General features: G+C 37.1%; 1 non-coding gene across 1 annotated transcript; it reads right to left on the reverse strand.

Moving 5' to 3' along the window:
- Positions 1-16,486: 16,486 nt before the first annotated feature.
- LOC124230135 (U6 spliceosomal RNA) lies at positions 16,487-16,592 on the reverse strand. Its single transcript, XR_006886076.1, has one exon. It is a non-coding gene; the product is annotated as a U6 spliceosomal RNA (small nuclear RNA).
- Positions 16,593-18,011: the final 1,419 nt, after the last annotated feature.

An 18,011-nucleotide genomic window follows, 5' to 3' on the forward strand; every position in this document is an offset into this window, starting at 1 on the left:
ACACTATATGCTAACAAATTGGATAACTTAGAAGAAATAGATAAATTCTTAGAATCACACAATCTCCCAAAACTGAATCAAGAAAAAAATAGAGAATCTGAATAGACCAATCACTAATAAAAAGATTGAAAAAGTCATCAAAAATCTCCCAAAAAACAAAAGTTTAGGACCAGATGGCATCCCTGGTGAATTCTACCAAACATTCAAAGATTTAACACCCATCCTTCTCAAACTCTTCAAAAAATGGAAGAGGATGGGATGCTTCCTATGTCACTTTACCCTGATACCAAAACCAGACAAGGACAACACAAAAAAGGAAAATTAAAGGCCAATATCACTGATGAAAATAGACTCAAAAATCCTCAACAAAATATTAGCAAATCGAACACAACAAAACATTGAAAGGATCCTACACCATGATCAAGTGGGATTTATACCAGGGATGCAAGGATATTCAACATCTGCAAATCAATCGAGGTGATACACCACATTAACAAAATGATGAATAAAAATCACAGGACTGTCTCAACAGATGCAGAGAAAGCATTTGATAAGATTCAGCTTCCATTTATGACAAAAACTCTCAATAAAATGAGTATAGAAGCAAAGTATTTCAACATACTAAAGGCCATATGTGACAAACCCATAGCTAACATCAAACTCAATGGCGAAAAACTGAAAGCTATCCCTGTAAGAACAGGAACCAAACAAGGACACCTACTCTCACCACTCTTATTCAACACAGTCCTGGAAGTCCTAGCCAAGGAATTAGGCAAGAAAATGAAATAAAAGATATCTACCTTGGAAAGGAAGAAGTAAAACTGTCACTATTAGCAGACGATATGATTCTATATATAGAAAACCCTAAAGAATCTACAAAAAAAACTACTAGAAATAACCAATCAATACAGTAAAGTTGCAGGGTACAAAATCAACCTACAAAAATTAGTTGTGTTTCTATACACTAACAATGAACTAGCAGAAAGAGAAATCAAGGACACAATCTCAACAAAAAGAATAAAATACCTAGGAATAAATTTAACTAAAGAGATGAAAGACCTGTACACTGAAAACTATAAGACCTTGTTGAAAGAAACTGAAGAAGACACAAAGAAAAAGAAATATTTTCCACGCTTATGGATTGGATTTTAACTATTAACATAGTTAAAATATTCATATTACCTAAAGTAATATTCAATGCAATCGCAACCAGAACACCAATGACATTTTTCATGGAAATAGGACAAAGAATCTTAAAATTTATATGGAACAACAAAAAACCCTGAATAGCCAAAGCAATCCTGAGAAAAAAGAACGAAGCTGGAGGTATCACATTCTCTGATTTCAAAATATACTAGAAATCTATAGTAATCAAAGCAGCATGGTACAGGCAGGAAAACAGACACACAGATCACTGGAACAGAGTTGAGAGTCCAGAAATAAAACTGCACATGTATGGACTACTAATCTTCAACAAAGGAGCCAAGAATATACAATGGAGAAAGGAAAATCTCTTTAATAAATGGTGTTGAGAAAACTAGACAGCCACATTCAAAAGAATGAAGCAGAGCATTATCTCACACCTACACAAAAATTAACTCGAAATGGATTGAAGACTTGAACGTAAGATCTGAAACTATAAAACTCCTAGGAGAAAACATAGGCAGTACACTCTTTGACATTGGTCTTAGCAGTATGTTTTTGAATATCATATTTTATCAGGCAAGGGAAACAAAAGAAAGAATAAACAAATGGGACTACATCAAACCATAAAGCTTCTGCATGGCAAAGGAGACCACCAACAAAACAAAAAGACAACCTAACAATTGGAAGAAGATATTTGCAAATCATATATCCAATAAGAGGTCAATTTCCAAAATATGTAAAGAACTCATACAACTCCACGACAGAAAAAACACCCTGGTCAAAAGATGGGCAGAGAAATTTATGATAAAAAAAAAAAACTCTCAACAAAATGGGTATTGAAGGAAATTACCTCAACATAATAAAAGTCCATATGTGGCAAACTCACAGCCAACATCATACTTAATGGTGAAAAACTGAAAGCCATCCCTCTGAGAACAAGAACAAGACAAGGGTGCCCACTCTTGACACTCCTATTCAACATAGTACTGGAGGTATTGGCCACAGCAATTAGGCAAGAAAAAGAAATAAAAGGAATCCAAATCAGAAAGGAGGAAGTGAAACTTTCACTATTAGCAGATGATATGATTCTATATATAGAAAACCCTAAAGAATCCACAGAAAACTACTAGAAATAATCAACAACTAAAGCAAAGTTGCAGGGTACAAAATCAATTTTAAAAAATCAGTTGCATTCCTATTCACTAACAATGAACTAGCAGAAAAAGAAATCAAGAATACAATCCCATTTACAATTGCAACAAAAAGAATAAAACACCTAGCAATAAATTTAATCAAAGAGGTGAAAGACCTGTACACTGAAAACTATAAGTCATTACTGAAAGAAATTGAGGAAAACATAAAGAAATGGAAAGATATTCCATGTTCATGGGTCAGAAGAACAAACATAGTCCATACTGCTTAAAGTAATATACAGAGTCAATGCAATCCCCATCAGAATACCAATGACATTCTTCACAGAAATAGAACAAAGAATCAAAAAGTTTATACAGAACAATAAAAGACCCCAAATAGCCAAAGGAATCCTGAGAAAAAAGAACAAAGCTGGAGGCATCACAATCCCTGACTTCAAAACATTCTACAAAGCTATAGTAATCAAAACAGCATGGTACTACTGGCACAAAAACAGAGAAACAGATCAATGGATCAGAATTCAAAGCGCAGAACTAAAACCGTACATCTATGGACAGTTAATCTTTGACAAAGGAGCCAAGAACATACAATGGAGAAAGGAAAGTCTCTTCAATAAATGGTCTTAGGAAAACTGGACAGCTACATGCAAAAGAATGAAAGTAGACCGTTATCTTGCACCATACACAAAAATTAACTCCAAATGGATTAAAGATTTGAACGTAAGAACTGAAACCATAAAAATCCTAAAAGAAAACACAGGCAGTACATTCTTTGACATTGGTCTTAGCCACATCTTTTTGAATATCATGTCTTCTCAGGCAAGGGAAACAAAAGAAAAATTTAACAAATGGGACAACCTCAGACTAAAAAGCTTCTACAGAGCAAAGGAAACCATCAACAAAAGGGAAAGACTACCCACTAACTGGGGCAAAATATTTGCAAATCATTTATCAGACAAAGGGTTCATATCCAAAGTATATAAAGAACTCACACAACTCAACAAGAAAAAAACCCAAACAACCCAATCAAAAAATTAGCAGAGGATATGAACAGACATTTTTCAAAGGAAGATATACAGTTGGCAAACAGGCACATGAAAAGATGCTCAACATCACTAACCATTAAAGAAATGCAAATCAAAACTACAACAGGAAAACACCTCATGCCTGTCAGAATGTCAGAATTACCAAGACCAAAAACAACAAATGTTGGAGAGGATGTGGAGAAAAGTGAAGAGTCATACACTGCTGGTGGGAATGCTAACTGGTGCAGCCACTATGAAAAACAGTATAGAGATGCCTCAAAAAAACTAAAAATAGAACTACCATATGACCCAGCTATCCCACTGCTGGGTATCTACCCAAACAACTTGAAATCAACAATCCAAAGTAACATATGTACCTCTATGTTCATTGCAGCACTATTCACAATAGCCAAGACATGGAAACAATCCAAGTGCCCATCGACCAATGATTGGATAAAGATGATGTGGTGTATATATACAATGGAACACTACTCAGTCATAAGAAACAGAAAATCATCCCATTTGCAACAACATGGATGGACCTGGAAGGTATTATGCTAAGTGAAATAAGCCAGACTGAGAAAGACAAACACCATATGATTTCACTCATATGTGGAATATAAACAAACACATGGACAAAGAAAATAGTTCAGTGGTTACCAGGGGATGGGGAGTGCAGGGTGGGCACAGGGGGTGAAGGGGAGCACTTACGTGGTGACAGACAAGAAATAATGTACAACTGAAATTTCACAATGATGTGAACTATTATGAATCTCAATTTAAAAAAATAAAACAATAAAAATAAAATAAATTTAAAAAATTTTTTAAATGAGCAGAGGATATAAACAGACATTTTTACACAGAAGATATACAGATGACCAACAGGTACATTAAAAGTTGTTCAACAACACTAATCATTAGGAAATGCAAATCAAAACTATAACAGAATATCACCTCATACATGTCAGGATAGCTATTATTAAAAAGACAGGAAATAACAAGTGTTGGAGAGGATGTGGAGAAAAGGGAACCCTCATACACTGCCTGTGGGATATAAATTGGTGCAGCCACTATGGAAAACAGTATGGAGATTCCTCAAGAAATTAAAAATAGAAATACCGTATGATCCAGCTATTCTACTTGTGTGCATTTATTTGAGGAACACAAAAACACTAATTCCAAAAGATACATGCACCCGTATGTTCACTGCAGCATTATTCACAATAGCCAAGACTAGGAAGCAATCTAAGTGCCCAGTCAACAGATGAATGGATAAAGAAGATGTGGTGCACATATGTATACATACATACACACAATGGAATACTATTCAGCGATTAAAAAGATGAAATTTTGCCATTTGCAACAACATGGATGGACCATGAGGGTATTATGCTCAGCAAAATAAGTCTGACAGAGAAAGACAATTACTATATGATTTCACTCATAGGTGGAAGATAAACAAACACACACATAGTTACAGAGAACAGATCAGTAGTTAACAAAGAGCAAGGGGGTGGGGGTAAAGGAGCACACGTATACAGTGACAGATGGCTACCAGACTTTTGTGGAGAATACAATGCAGTCTATACAGCAGTCAAAACACAAAAAAAGTCAGATGTACATCGGAAATTTATATAATGCTATAAACTAAAGTTACCTCAATAAACAAAACATTCATATACTTTGGTCCGGTCACAGCACTTCACTTTTTGGAATTTACCCTCATGAAATAACAGGAAAGGCACCCAAAGATTTATGTAAGAGAAAACAGATTAGAAAATTAAAAACAGCAAATGGTCAATTATAGGTAGGGCAATTATAGGAAAGGTGACTATATAATTTGCCTTCCCAACTGGGATGTTGCTGGTGTTTTAATAATTTTGCCAGGACAATAGTCATAAATAAGGACTGCCTTGGACAAACCAGGATATATGGTCCCCTGGTTGTAAGGGAATAAGGAAATAAAGCATGCTACATCCTTATCATGAAATGGTATGCAGCCAGCAAAATAATTTTTAAAGAATATTTAACAACATAGTAAACCAATAATGATATAATATTAACTGTAAAAGGCTGGATATGAAATTTATGTATCAAATTTTATAATATATATCTTTATAGGCTTTGAAAGAAGAACGGAAAGCAATACATCAAGTTAACATTGGTTCCCTGGCTGTAAAGAATACAGCTGATATTCATGTTTTTCTCTATATTCAAAATTGCTTTAATAATTTTTAAAATTATGACCGTATCCTTCTTCTTTAGGAAAAAATAAAATTAAGTCCCAGTTGATCAGCAAAAGTTATTAAGATATTTAATTCTCTTAGATGTGATGACCGTATTGTAGTTATATGAAATATTTACAGTGAATATCATGATATCTGCAATTATTTCCAAGGCATTCAGAAAAAAATATACCTACTTACAAATAGTTACACAAAGCAAATATGGTAAAATATGAACAATTTTTGAATCAACGTAACGAGTATGCATGTGTTCATATTGTGTTATTCTTTCAACTTTTCTGCATATTTGAAAAATTTTCAAATATAAAGTTAAGGAAAAAAACCAAAAATATTATATTTAAAGTGATATAATTATATTTGAAGTAACATAATTACATTTTAAGTAATATAATTAGTAATCCCAGAGCTGACCATTGTCTTTCCAGAACCAGATGTGTAACAGTTACATGGGATTGGAGAACCCACAACAGCCCTCTGCGGGGTCAGACTTCCTCATCCTCCACATGGCTTCAGACCAGCTCCTCACCTTCTACTTCCATGGATTCCCTCAGTTCCTGTCACATATTTCAATGGCCCTCCTGTTCACTCTCAGGTGCTACCACCATCTCTACCTACTCCATCTTTTGTGGTCCTTGAATCCCCAAGAATCAAGGGAATAGAGCATAGATCAATCAGCAACTAACTTCCTTACTGTGGCAGGACTCAGCATCGGTGCTCAGCTGATTGTAGAGCCTAAGCTGTTAACAAGTAACCTATGCCAGCTCCCAGGGTTAATTACTCTTTAGGAAAATACAGAGAATTGGGGAACCTCACCTGGCCTCTTCAAGCTAAGTCTCAGGGTACCTTTTCTCAGGCCCAGTCTTGCCCTTGTTTCTTTGCAGCTGCGCCCAGACCCACAGCCAACTCTCTTCTCCTAGTGATAATTACCACTATGCACGCTACGTCCCCAAGGCTCTCTTTTTTTTTTCCTGTCCTTGAAAATATGCATGAGGAAAATCTTTTATTGTTGTTCGTTTTGCATTAATGGGTCAATTTCTAATCACAATGGAGAAACAGACCTGGGGAAACAGGAAAATGGAACAAATGTAGAAAAATTAAACCAATCTTAATGTAATGGGCCCTCATCTAGTGTAGTAGGTTGAACTATATGACCTTGCAATATTCAATTGTTTTTGGCCTACAAAAACACTTTCATATGAAATTGTTTCTGAATCTTTTGAGTTGGTAATAGGAAACCTCTCGGCTTTTGCATCAGGCACTCCCATTCTTCGAATCCTACCTTTAACATGCAATTAAGAAAGAACAGTTGCTATCTCTTTGGAAAATTTGTAACTCCAAGGATGCTATGGACTGTAGGTTTGTGTCCTTCAAAGTTCATATGTTGAAACCTTATTCCTCGCTGTGACGATATTTGGAGATGGAGCCTTTAAGAGGTAATTAGGTCATGAGAATGGAGCCCTTGGGATGGAATTAGTCTGTCTGTCTGTCTGTCAGTCTCTCTCTTTCGTGTGAGGATACAGCTAGAAGTCAGCTGTCTACAAGAAGCCAAGAAACAGTCTACCAACAAATCTCAGACTTCCCAGCCTCCAGAACTGGAAGAAATAAATTTTTGTTCTTTAAGCCACCCAGTCTATGGTATTTTTGTTCTAGTAGCCCAAACTGATTAAGACAAAGGATTTCCAGAGTAAGCAATCCTCATTCCTCCAAATCTCTACTTCACACAAGAAGAAGCACATTTCCTAAAGAAAAGTTTACTAGGTTGGAAAGTTCTTTTGCTGGGACTTCTATACGTCCTGCTGATGCTTTCCTTTGCTTTAACTTGCCAGATGTGTCATACTCTGATACATAGATGGAAAGCCAAGAAAGCATTACAAATGGCCTACATTGGGTAACTCGGGAACAAAATATACAAATCAACATGATGCTTTTTAAAAAGGATTTCTATACCTAAGAATGAATTATTGGCCTTGGACAGCACTAATCCCGGGAGAAAGAATATCTGGTCCTCCATAAGAATTTCAGATTTCTCAATTTCTTTACCATTTATTGATTGGCAACATTTCCCAGAAACAATTTTACTTCTCTCATTTTAAATTCATTCCTCTTTTTAGCAAGACTGAGCTTTTTCAAAGCACTGAGGCAAAGAATTCATTTAATTTTACTTTTTTAATCAATGCCTAGAAGACCTTCTCAGTCAGTGGATTACCCTTGCTATCCATTAGACACCTTTCCAGGCTGTTCACTGACCTTTTGTGCCCCATGTAATATTGCAGCACTTTCAGTTAGTCTTACTTGAAATGTTTTTGTCATTTTCCACCTTTGCTCTTTCTGTCATTTTTAAACTCTGAACTTCACTCTGTAATTTCTCAGTTTCTCTTTTGAACTTGACATTTAGAATGTGCGTTTTGTGCCCTTAATTATTTTTTGCACTTTGGGGTTGTTCCATGTTGGTCTTTTCTTATCCTATTATATTGATTGCTGTACGGCAAGCCTCCTCCCCTCTGAGACCATTGTTTGTCTTTAAACTATTTTCTTTCTTTCCAGTGTTGAGAACCTTAATTTTTCTCTACCAGACCTTTCCAGGAAATCTCAGGCTATCCATAGTTGTGACAACCAAGACCTGTTCACTAGAGTCGTAATTGCTTCCCTCTCAACCTTAACTCTCTATACCCAAATTTGTAAAAGAAACCACAATGACAAAAGGTGGAAAAGACATATATGTTGAGAGCATAAAAGACATTTGTAGGAGAATATTTAGTAAGCAAGAAAGACCCAATAATTTACAAAGATATGAGAAAGAGGAAATAAGAATGGCTTCTTGAAGAATTATAAAATGGGAAATATTAAGTTAAAGAATGATAGAAACACTTCAATCTTATAAAAATAAGAGTAAAAAACTTTAATGCCTAATGTGCCAGATACCAAAGCACCAACTATTAAGAATGCCATCCTTTGTCAAATACAGGCTACCAACTTCTCATGTGTAAACTTCTGCAACAGTCTCCCCATTGGTCTCATTCTCTCCAGTATTATCTCCCTCCAACCCATTCTCCAGGATGCCTCCAGAGTCATCATCTTACGATGCATATCTAGTCATTGCTCTGCTGGAAAACCTTCCAACGGCTCTCTTTTCCATCTAGAATAAAGCCCAAATGCTTACAAAACCCTACACATCTGGCCTCTGTTTACTTTTCTAGCCTCATTTCTAGCCATTTCTCCTTCTTTCCAAGATCCGTATGCTCCAAACAAAACATTCTTTATGATCCTCCTCTGGGCTTTTATATATGCCCCTTCCCCAGCTCCTCTTGGTCTGTCCAACGCCTGTCCATGCTGCATGTAGACGCTTCTTCTTACCTGACTCCCTAGCTGAAAGTTAAGTACCTCACTCCTGTATACCACCATGGTTCACCGTATTTCTCCTATCACAGTACATAATAAGTTATAATGCCACGTTTACTTATCTGCATCCCATTCTAGTCAACAAGCAATATGACGGCAATGACAATGTTTATTGTTTTTGCCCTGGTGTTCTAGCACCCAGCACAGAAGCCAGCACCTGATGATATTTGATAAATACTTTACTGAATGGGTGTTGCACAAATATTTAGGTGATGGGATCGTCTAGTAACCCAAGGCTTAATTTGAATCTCTAGCTCCAATCCTTGTTGAGAATCTTTCTAGAATAAGTATTGGCAACCCTTAGCATGTATTTAAAATGAGGCTCATTGGTATGTTACCTTTGGTATGTGGGATAATTGCTGCCTCTATTATCTCTTCCCTACTGACCACGAGGGCTTGTAGTTGGTACAAGCTGGCCATGCTGTCCAAAACTCAGCAGCTGGTGCTCTCAGAGCACCCACCAAGCCCTCTGAGCCTGTTCAGAGATAGTCACTCAGTTACCACAATCTCTCATCTCCCACTCCGCTAGACACTCAGGGTTGCCTAGTAAACTGCATCTCCCACCACTGTTAGCCTGACAATAGGACAGACCAAGCACTTTAGCACTCCTTCTAAGGACTGTCAACCTCCATACATTCTGTAATGAATCAGTCTACTTTCCTGTCTTAGTAAATCTAGTAAAATAAGAAAAATTGAATATCTTTGGGATGACTTAGCAGTTTATAAGATCTCAGGATCATCATTTTAGTCATTGCATTCTGGGAACTGAAGAGTTTGGAGATGGAAAAAAGTAGGTTGAAATTGTATTAATCCCCTCTGGAAGTTTTTTAAATCAAAGACTACTTAATTCGATATATTCTACAGGATTTTTCAAATTTTGTTCTCTTCTTTTCAAAATTTCTCCTGAAAGTATAGGATATTCTATCAACGAAGGGTATAATAAAAAGAAACTGAATTGAATCAGATTTTAAATGTTTACATATTCAAGTTTACCCATTAAAGTAACATCAAATTTTTCAAGAGAAAAATTCCTAAGAAAAATCATGCTGATGTCATAAGTAGAAATAACAGCACTTCCTTGATTTTGCAGGAAATGACATTTTTTAAATGTCAAGAAAAAGGAATAAAAATAAAGCCTTTGAGCACTTGAAGGGACTGATCCAACGCAAAAATACTTTCCATTGGCTTATTAACAGAAAACACAAAATTGAAACTGATGTGGCTTACTGGCAAAAGTAAGGGTATCCTTGAGGAATTATTGTCATTCCCTTGACTACTAGGAGTACTAAGTATTCTGCTAGCAAAAAAGTAAAGTGAAAGTTCATGTCAAGGACACATGAAAGTAAAACGAAGTGCCCCAAATCTTGGTAATTTATTGGTGAGTATAATTTAAAATCAAACACTTTCTGAGTTGTAGAATGTAATCTAATCAACCTGTCAGGGTTAAAATGGGCCATGAATTTTCAAAAAGGGCATCGATGGAAATAAAATGTAAAAAAGCCATTTTGGACTGTCCTAAGTCTAAAACAACCCTCGTTCCCAAATGTATCTGTTCATTTGCTTTTTATTTTTGAGTATAAATTTGCCAACAGATGTTGTATGTCATAATTGTCAATCAAACTTCCATGTTTCTTCTTTGCTCACCCAGTAATTGCTCTCAGTCATACCTCCTGATTTCACTCCCACCACAAACTACTTTGATATGTTACCATTGACCCTAACATTTTCCAGTATCTCCTCCTCATTTCCATCAGACACCATAACCAGCAACTAATTCTTGAATGTTTTTCTCAGACCAGCACTGACAGAACCCACAGACCTATCCTATGACCCTATCCAAATAGGCCTCAGCCAATGAAAGTGAGTCAGAAGTGAAATCGCATACCCGGAGCAGTGATGGAAAGGTTGGCCATTTGAGCAGATAAGTAATGGATACTAAATTTAGGAAGTAGAAGATGGTTTCCTGCCCAGAGGCTAGAATATCTTATGAGTCTGGAACCTAATAATCACAAAAGCCCATTACAGCTGTACCAAGATGTGCTCCACAAAACAGTAACAGAGGAAGATGCTCCCCAAACCGGCCTCCTGTAGAGCCTTACTACTCAAAATATGATAAAGATATGACCATATGATCAATAAGTGTAGGAGCAGCTACACAATACAGTCTTTCCCTCAGAGACTCAGAAAGCGCATTAGCATATTAAAAGACAAAAGAACTCTGCTGTAAAGAAAACTCTATAGCTTTGTTTAAACTGGTATTTGCCAAAACTTTTTGACTTTTTGAACACTTGTTAAGATCCCAGAGAACTGATATCCCAAGGAATTGGCTTAAGGAAACATTGACCTGCTCAGCCATTCATATTTGCTGCTTCTTCTGGATCCACTGGGCTATCCCATTACCCCAGGCATTGCTCACAGTGCTTCTTAAACTTCTATGTGCATATAAACAGCTGGGGATTTTGTAAAAATGTAGCTTCTGATTCAGCAGGTCTGAGGTGGGACCTGGGAGTCTGCATTTCTAACAAGGCTCCAGGTAAGGCTGACATTGCTGGCATCCACCATATTTTGAGGAGCAAGGCTCTAGAGGAATATTGCAGTAGGAAGATCATCACATCTCCAATCTCTTTATCTTCCCTGCCTAATTATGAATCCCCTGCTAAAATATTACTTTCATTATGTCACTTTGCTGGTCAAAACCTTTCAGTGGTTCCCTATTCCCTTCGACATTAGTCACTCAACAATAGATGTTTACTGAACCTTTATTGTGTGGTGAAGAGATTAAGACAGCCACTGACCTTATATAGTAGAGAACCAAGTGGATGAGTAAGAAACAATGCACAGAATGCTAGGAGCCAAAAGAAGAGGCGAACAGCCAATTTCCTGAGACTTCAGTTTCCTCTTTTACAAAATGAGGATTAAACTAGATCACTGCTATTTAATCCTCCAAGTGCACTGCAGCCACTGATACCAAGCTGAAGCAGAGTCTCAGCCCAGACCAATGAAATGCAGACTCTCAGTACCGCCTGCAGGAGCGCATGGGAAGTTCTTAAAAGCTCTCCAGGTGACTCTAACGTGCAGCCAAGTTTCAGAACCATTGGGCTAACCAATGATTCCCAAAGTGCTGCCCAAACCATCAATATCAGCATCACCTGGAAGCTTGTTAGAATGCACATTGTCAGGCCTCACCCCAGACCTACTGAATCCAAAACTCAGGGGGCAGGGTCTAGAAATCTGGTTTTAATCAGCTCTCCAGGTGATTCTGATACACTTTGAAAACCACTGGATTAGACAATCAGTAAATTTCCCTCCAGCCTATTCTCATAGAGTTGTTATGAAAATTAAATGATTTCGTATATGCAATTCACGTGGCAGAGTGCCTGAGCTGTGGTATTTCAGGTTGTTACTCAGTCATTACCCTCCTGGCAAGGACTTCCTGGCCACTCTATCCAAAGTTGCACCCTACCCCTACCATTCCTTTGTCCCCTCCTCTGGTTTATTTTTCTCCTTTGCAGTTATCGCTCTCTAACATACTGCATATTTCACTTATTGCTTTGTTTATTATCTGTCTTACCCTTCTAGGGTGTAAGCTCTAAAAAATTAAAGATTTTTGTCTGTTTCTCTAAGAGCTGTATCCTCAGTGTCTAGTACAGGGTCTGGCACATTGGAGGTACTCAAAAAATATTAGTGGGATAAATGAGTGAATAAATGTTAACTATTATTAATATTCATATTATTAGCAATCCAAATTTTTCCTTATTGAGAATCAACAGCTTATACTTCCTGTTTATTGTTCCAAATTGTGCTTATGTCTTATTCCATGCTTTATTCAAATTCTGTCCCAAACTAACAGTCCCTTTCTATCTAATTTCAGCTCATTTTAGACCCTGCTTAAGGCCTACCCCTTCCTTTAATACTCCCTGATGACTCTAGCTCTCTAGCTCTCTGAACATCTACAGTGTTTACTGTCTATCCTATACAATTCAACACTTAATTGTCTTAATTAATTGTCAGTGGAATGAGCAACTTCTAAGAAATTTACTGAAAGGGCTTCATCCTTCATGCAACAAGAATTCATGAAAAATTAGAGAGGAAGGTGGCCCCAATGGAATCATGGGAAAACTTACCATTAATTAATTAGCCACTTATTCCTCAAATAACAAAAATAATGCTCTACGTTTTACAAGGCACTTTTATAGACATCAGCCTAGTTTTGACTGGATGATCTCAAAGACTATGTCTCCTTGGTCTCAAATTTTCAAAACATCTTCAAGTAAAGTATGAAGAGGCCATTTCTTGAAGTGAAGAATTAAGAATAAATCATGAAAGTCATAATAGAACCCAAGAAGTTGTCAGATTCAGGGATGGCAAATTAGAGGCTTTCTTGCCCCTAGTCCTCTTGCTAACTGGGCCTGGAAGAGGCTCACCATCATCCCCAAGGCAGCCCTCTCAGCAGACATTATCAATTGATCAGAGCTGGAAGACAAGGGGACATCCATTTGCTACCCTAACCTAGTCTAACCAACTTCGCTCTAAAAGCAAAGGAAATGGATACCAAGAAATTTAAAGTTACTTGCCTAGGCACATACAGGGTAGCAGACCAAGACCAGAACCAGCCTCCTGACTCCTCATCCAGGACTCTCTCCACTGCCCCTCCTAATTCATTTCTGAAATTTGGTATTTAAATTTCTATCCTAAAGCAATCAAAACACAAAAAGAAAACCTTTAACAGAGAGTTTTCACATTAATGCTCATGAATATAACATTGAAATGAAAATGACAGCTTAGAGTCGAGTGATAGACAGAGTCGGTTAGTCTGTTATTTATCAGCTGGGTTTATTTACCTAAACCTAGAATGTGTCATGACTGGAAATAGACAAAACAGATGATTTTAATTCTACTGTCTCAGAAAAAGAAAAAGGAAACAGTCTTCATTAATAGGATCTGGGCTTAAATCCAGCCCTGAAATAACTTATACTACTGAATCAACTTTTTAAAGGTGACCTTTCATTCATTAATGGCAAAGCATTATTTTAAATATAGCTTAATCACTAAATTTAAATTATAGGAAAATGTACATATTTGAAGGAATATAAAAAAAGAGACGCGGGAGAGAAATAAACCTCTGTTTTAAAATAAATAACGACCATTTCCTCACCATGGAAATTATGCCCAAGTTTTACAATTATAATTTTCCAAAGCCTCTCTCTAAAGCAGTTTCCCACATATTACAATCACCTTTGCAATTCAGTTGGAATGAAACTCACTTGTCAAATTTTACCTAGCCAAGTGATAATTCTGTCTTGATTAACTCCCATTTTTAGGCATACTACAATTGGAGCTGCTTTTTTGGAAGAAATCAGCATCTAACATAGTTAGAAATTGCCTCCAGCACTGTCTGCATTACCCAAGGAAACCAGGATGACAACTGGCAGTTCTGTCACTTCACAGAGTTAATCCATTTTAGCAACTATGTTACTTAGTTACAAGATACCAGCAGCTGGTCCCTAGCCTGTCCTTTCACTCTAAGAAGGTGAGCCTGACTCGTATTTGAGGGTAGCATGAGGGAAGTAGCAAACATACTGTCTCTTCTTTTCAGTATGCTTGCTGCCACCAAGTGGGGCTGGGGAGGGTGGATGTTCGTGAATTGAAACAGCCAGAAGCAGCTCAGGGCCTGCACTGCCCCTGCTCCACCGAAAAGGTTAGCCAGTTCAGGGGTTTTCCTAGGATCTGGATACACACAGGAACAATCCCAATGGGCCTCAGAAAACTCTAGCCACAAACTGATGCTTGCTAAAAGAGCCCCAGAAGGCTGGAGTGACTCTTAACTCAACCCCTTTTGTTGGTCGAGAGCCATGGTATTCCACAACTTGGGTCAAAACAAGAATGAAACCAAGAGCCCTGGTCAGACCCCATCATGCTAGCGCAGGCACCGATCATTTAGGCAGACAAGGTGGCCAAGACAAATCTTGACTTTTAGAAAGTGGACCAGTAGCTCCTGAAGAATGTCTGTGAACCACGGGAGCACTGTGCTCTCGGGCTTAGTCATTCTGAAAATTCAGAGATCACTTCCCCAGCATCACATTGTTGAATCATTTTTTCAATCAACCCATTTACTCATCTGGAAAGGGGGACAAGTACCCGAACTCACTTAGCAGAAATATTTTTAGTTGGCATCAAAGAAACCATTCACAATTATGAAAAATTCCTTAAAACACTACTATTCACATAATAAAAACCAAAATTCCTGAAAACTCACTGTGTGCTGGCTACTCCAACACAGTAAGGAGAGGATACATTTGAGAGTTGGAAAGATTTGATTCGCAATCAGTCGTGTCACTTCTTAGCTCCGTGACCATGAGCAAATTATTATCTTTGAGCCCAAGGTTTTTCACTTGTAAAATAATCATAATAAAATGTATTTCACAATGTAATTCTGAGGATTACATGAGAAACATAGGAAAAGGCATAAAAATGTCTAACCCATGATAGAAACTAAATCAATATTAATTTCCTTCCCCCATTTCCATTTTTCTAGTAAAGAAAATATGCATGTTGAAATGCTTTTGAATGTTGTATATGGTTTAAAAAATTAAGTAACATGTCATTGTCTTTATCTATATAAGTGTAGTTTATATTGCTAATTTGAAGAAACTTCTATTTATTTTTGTGATTATACATAAAAATTTAAATGAATTATAACTCTATGCAGTCATCTAGTTAAAAAATTCAAATGGGTCCCATTATCTGGATCTCTTTTTCCAGAAATATATTGTAACTTTATTTCTCTTCTAAGCAAGCCCACTATGACAGAAAAGAAAGAGAGAAGATCTATCCCTCTTCAGTTAAATAATAGCAATATTTTATGGCTTCTTTTCCATGGAGTCCTCTTTTTTGTCTTAGATAACATGCGTCTCTCAAAATATTTCTGGCTATCTGTCCTTCCAGAACCTGCTTATGGCCTCTAATATTGTAAATATAGCAAGACAGAGTTAGGAGCAAATACACACAGTCCTACAAAAAAGAGGAGAAAGGAACGTTTGATGCATCTAAAGAGAGTAGGCAGCAACAGTCTTATGGCCAAGAATAACAGCAGGCTTGTCCATCTGTCCATCATTGAAGTGAGTTGTGCCCACTAGTTATCAACAGGAGGTGGCCATGTGGGCATCACACTAAAATAGAATTTCTGTCGTCAGGAAGACAAGATGAGGGTGGAAGAAAAGGATTAACTGTTTCAGCATCAATTTCTGGGTTAGCATCATATATACAAAGAATTGCTATAGGTTTCTTCCTCATAGACCATAAAGCTTTTATCCACTCGTTAAACGTTTTCTGGGTGCTTTTTAGAAGCCAGGCCATGTGCTACCCACTACGGATACAAAAGATAATTTCTTTCTTTTAGGAATTCTGTTTCTAATGAAAGAGATAGAGAAGTAAACAAATAATTATAACACAGTAAGATGACAGCTAACGTGTATACAGTATGCCATGGGAACCCAAACAAAGAAATAATTTACTATGTAAAAATATGGCAACTTTACAAATTCATGAGTCATTTTTGCACAGGCACTATGCTAATTTTCTCTGTAATATTCCAGTGTTGTTATATGTGCTACAGGAGTGAGGCCAACCACAGAAGTAGAATAGAAAATTCAAGAACAAATAGATGGGTCTTATCAAATACATTTATCTTAGGGTATGGGAAAAAGTGTTGCTGTCTTTACCTTCATTTATTGCGGTCTTTTTTTAAGTACGTGTACATGTTTAATTTTTATATGGTTTTTAGTCTTATTAACTCCATCTAAACATGTCAATTTCTATGTTCTATAGTAAGTTTGAGAATGTGACCATGGGACAAAATAGGCAGATGTAGATATGGATATAGCTGTAGGTGTTCATGCAGGTATAGACGTCGAGATAAATGTACAAATAGACAGCTTCTTGGCTTCAGGATTTATTAGTTATGACATATTTCTTAAATTTCACAATGAAACATTTTCTTTCAGGCAATTTCCTAACAGTAAGTGAACACAGGGCACAGCATTTATTGGCATTTAACAAAATTAAGATGCTAATACAAATAAATCCTCAGCAGCTTTAGGGCATAACATAAAGACTTCCTTTCAGTTGCAGAAATGAATAAGGAGTGAATTGATGCACTCCCATTTAAATGAAAGTAGTAGAAAGTCTGAGTAAACTGTCAGCTTGAAAATCCTATTTAAATGTTTACTGGCTTTGTTGCTAACACGCGCGCTTGGAAACACAAAATTTACCTCAGTTTCAGATGAAATGCATTATTCCTTTCCAAGGCAATGTTTGGTGCTAAATCATTTACCCAGGTCTCATCTGGGTTATCTCTAGTGTTGGGGTTCCTCTTTGTTGTCCCTGAAGCCATACATTGCCCTGGAGCTACATGCACAAAGCTACTGGTGTTCCCCTCCAGGAGCCCTCCCCTGGTCATAGGAGCCAATGACACATTCTGAGATGGAGCACAAGGTATTTGCTTACCTATGGTACTAGCACCAGGCTTGCCCAGCGTCCAGGATGACCATGAAGAACCCGCTGCAAAGAAAAACAGCCATCACTCTCCCTGCCTCCAGCTTGATGTCCTGTCCTGGTGGCCACCAAAACTGAAATGCTTTATCCCCTGACAAACTCAAGAGATCATAGTCACACTGTTACTATTATGCATCAATCTGACAAGACATGAAAGTCCTAACTTTTATCTCTAGTCCCTACTTCAGTCACATAATTAACCTTTTCCACATGCCAAATTTCATTTGTACCTTACTTATATATAACCTATCATCTCTAGGTAAGTAATTCCTGGTCACTGTTCTCAAGGTAATTCTCATATTACGACACCTAGCACAGCTTCACAGGTAATTTAATGTTTGCTGAATTTTTTGTATTGATATTGCTGGCACTGGTGGTGCTGCAGCTTGACTGTCCCACTCATACAAGTATACAAGTGTTGTCCTATGAATGGACAAGTTTCTATCAAGATCTATGCTATTTTCTATGACTTTTGTTACAGATTTATAATC

This window comes from Equus quagga, chromosome 18, assembly GCF_021613505.1.
Source record: "Equus quagga isolate Etosha38 chromosome 18, UCLA_HA_Equagga_1.0, whole genome shotgun sequence".
In the NCBI taxonomy this organism is placed as follows: domain Eukaryota; kingdom Metazoa; phylum Chordata; class Mammalia; order Perissodactyla; family Equidae; genus Equus; species Equus quagga.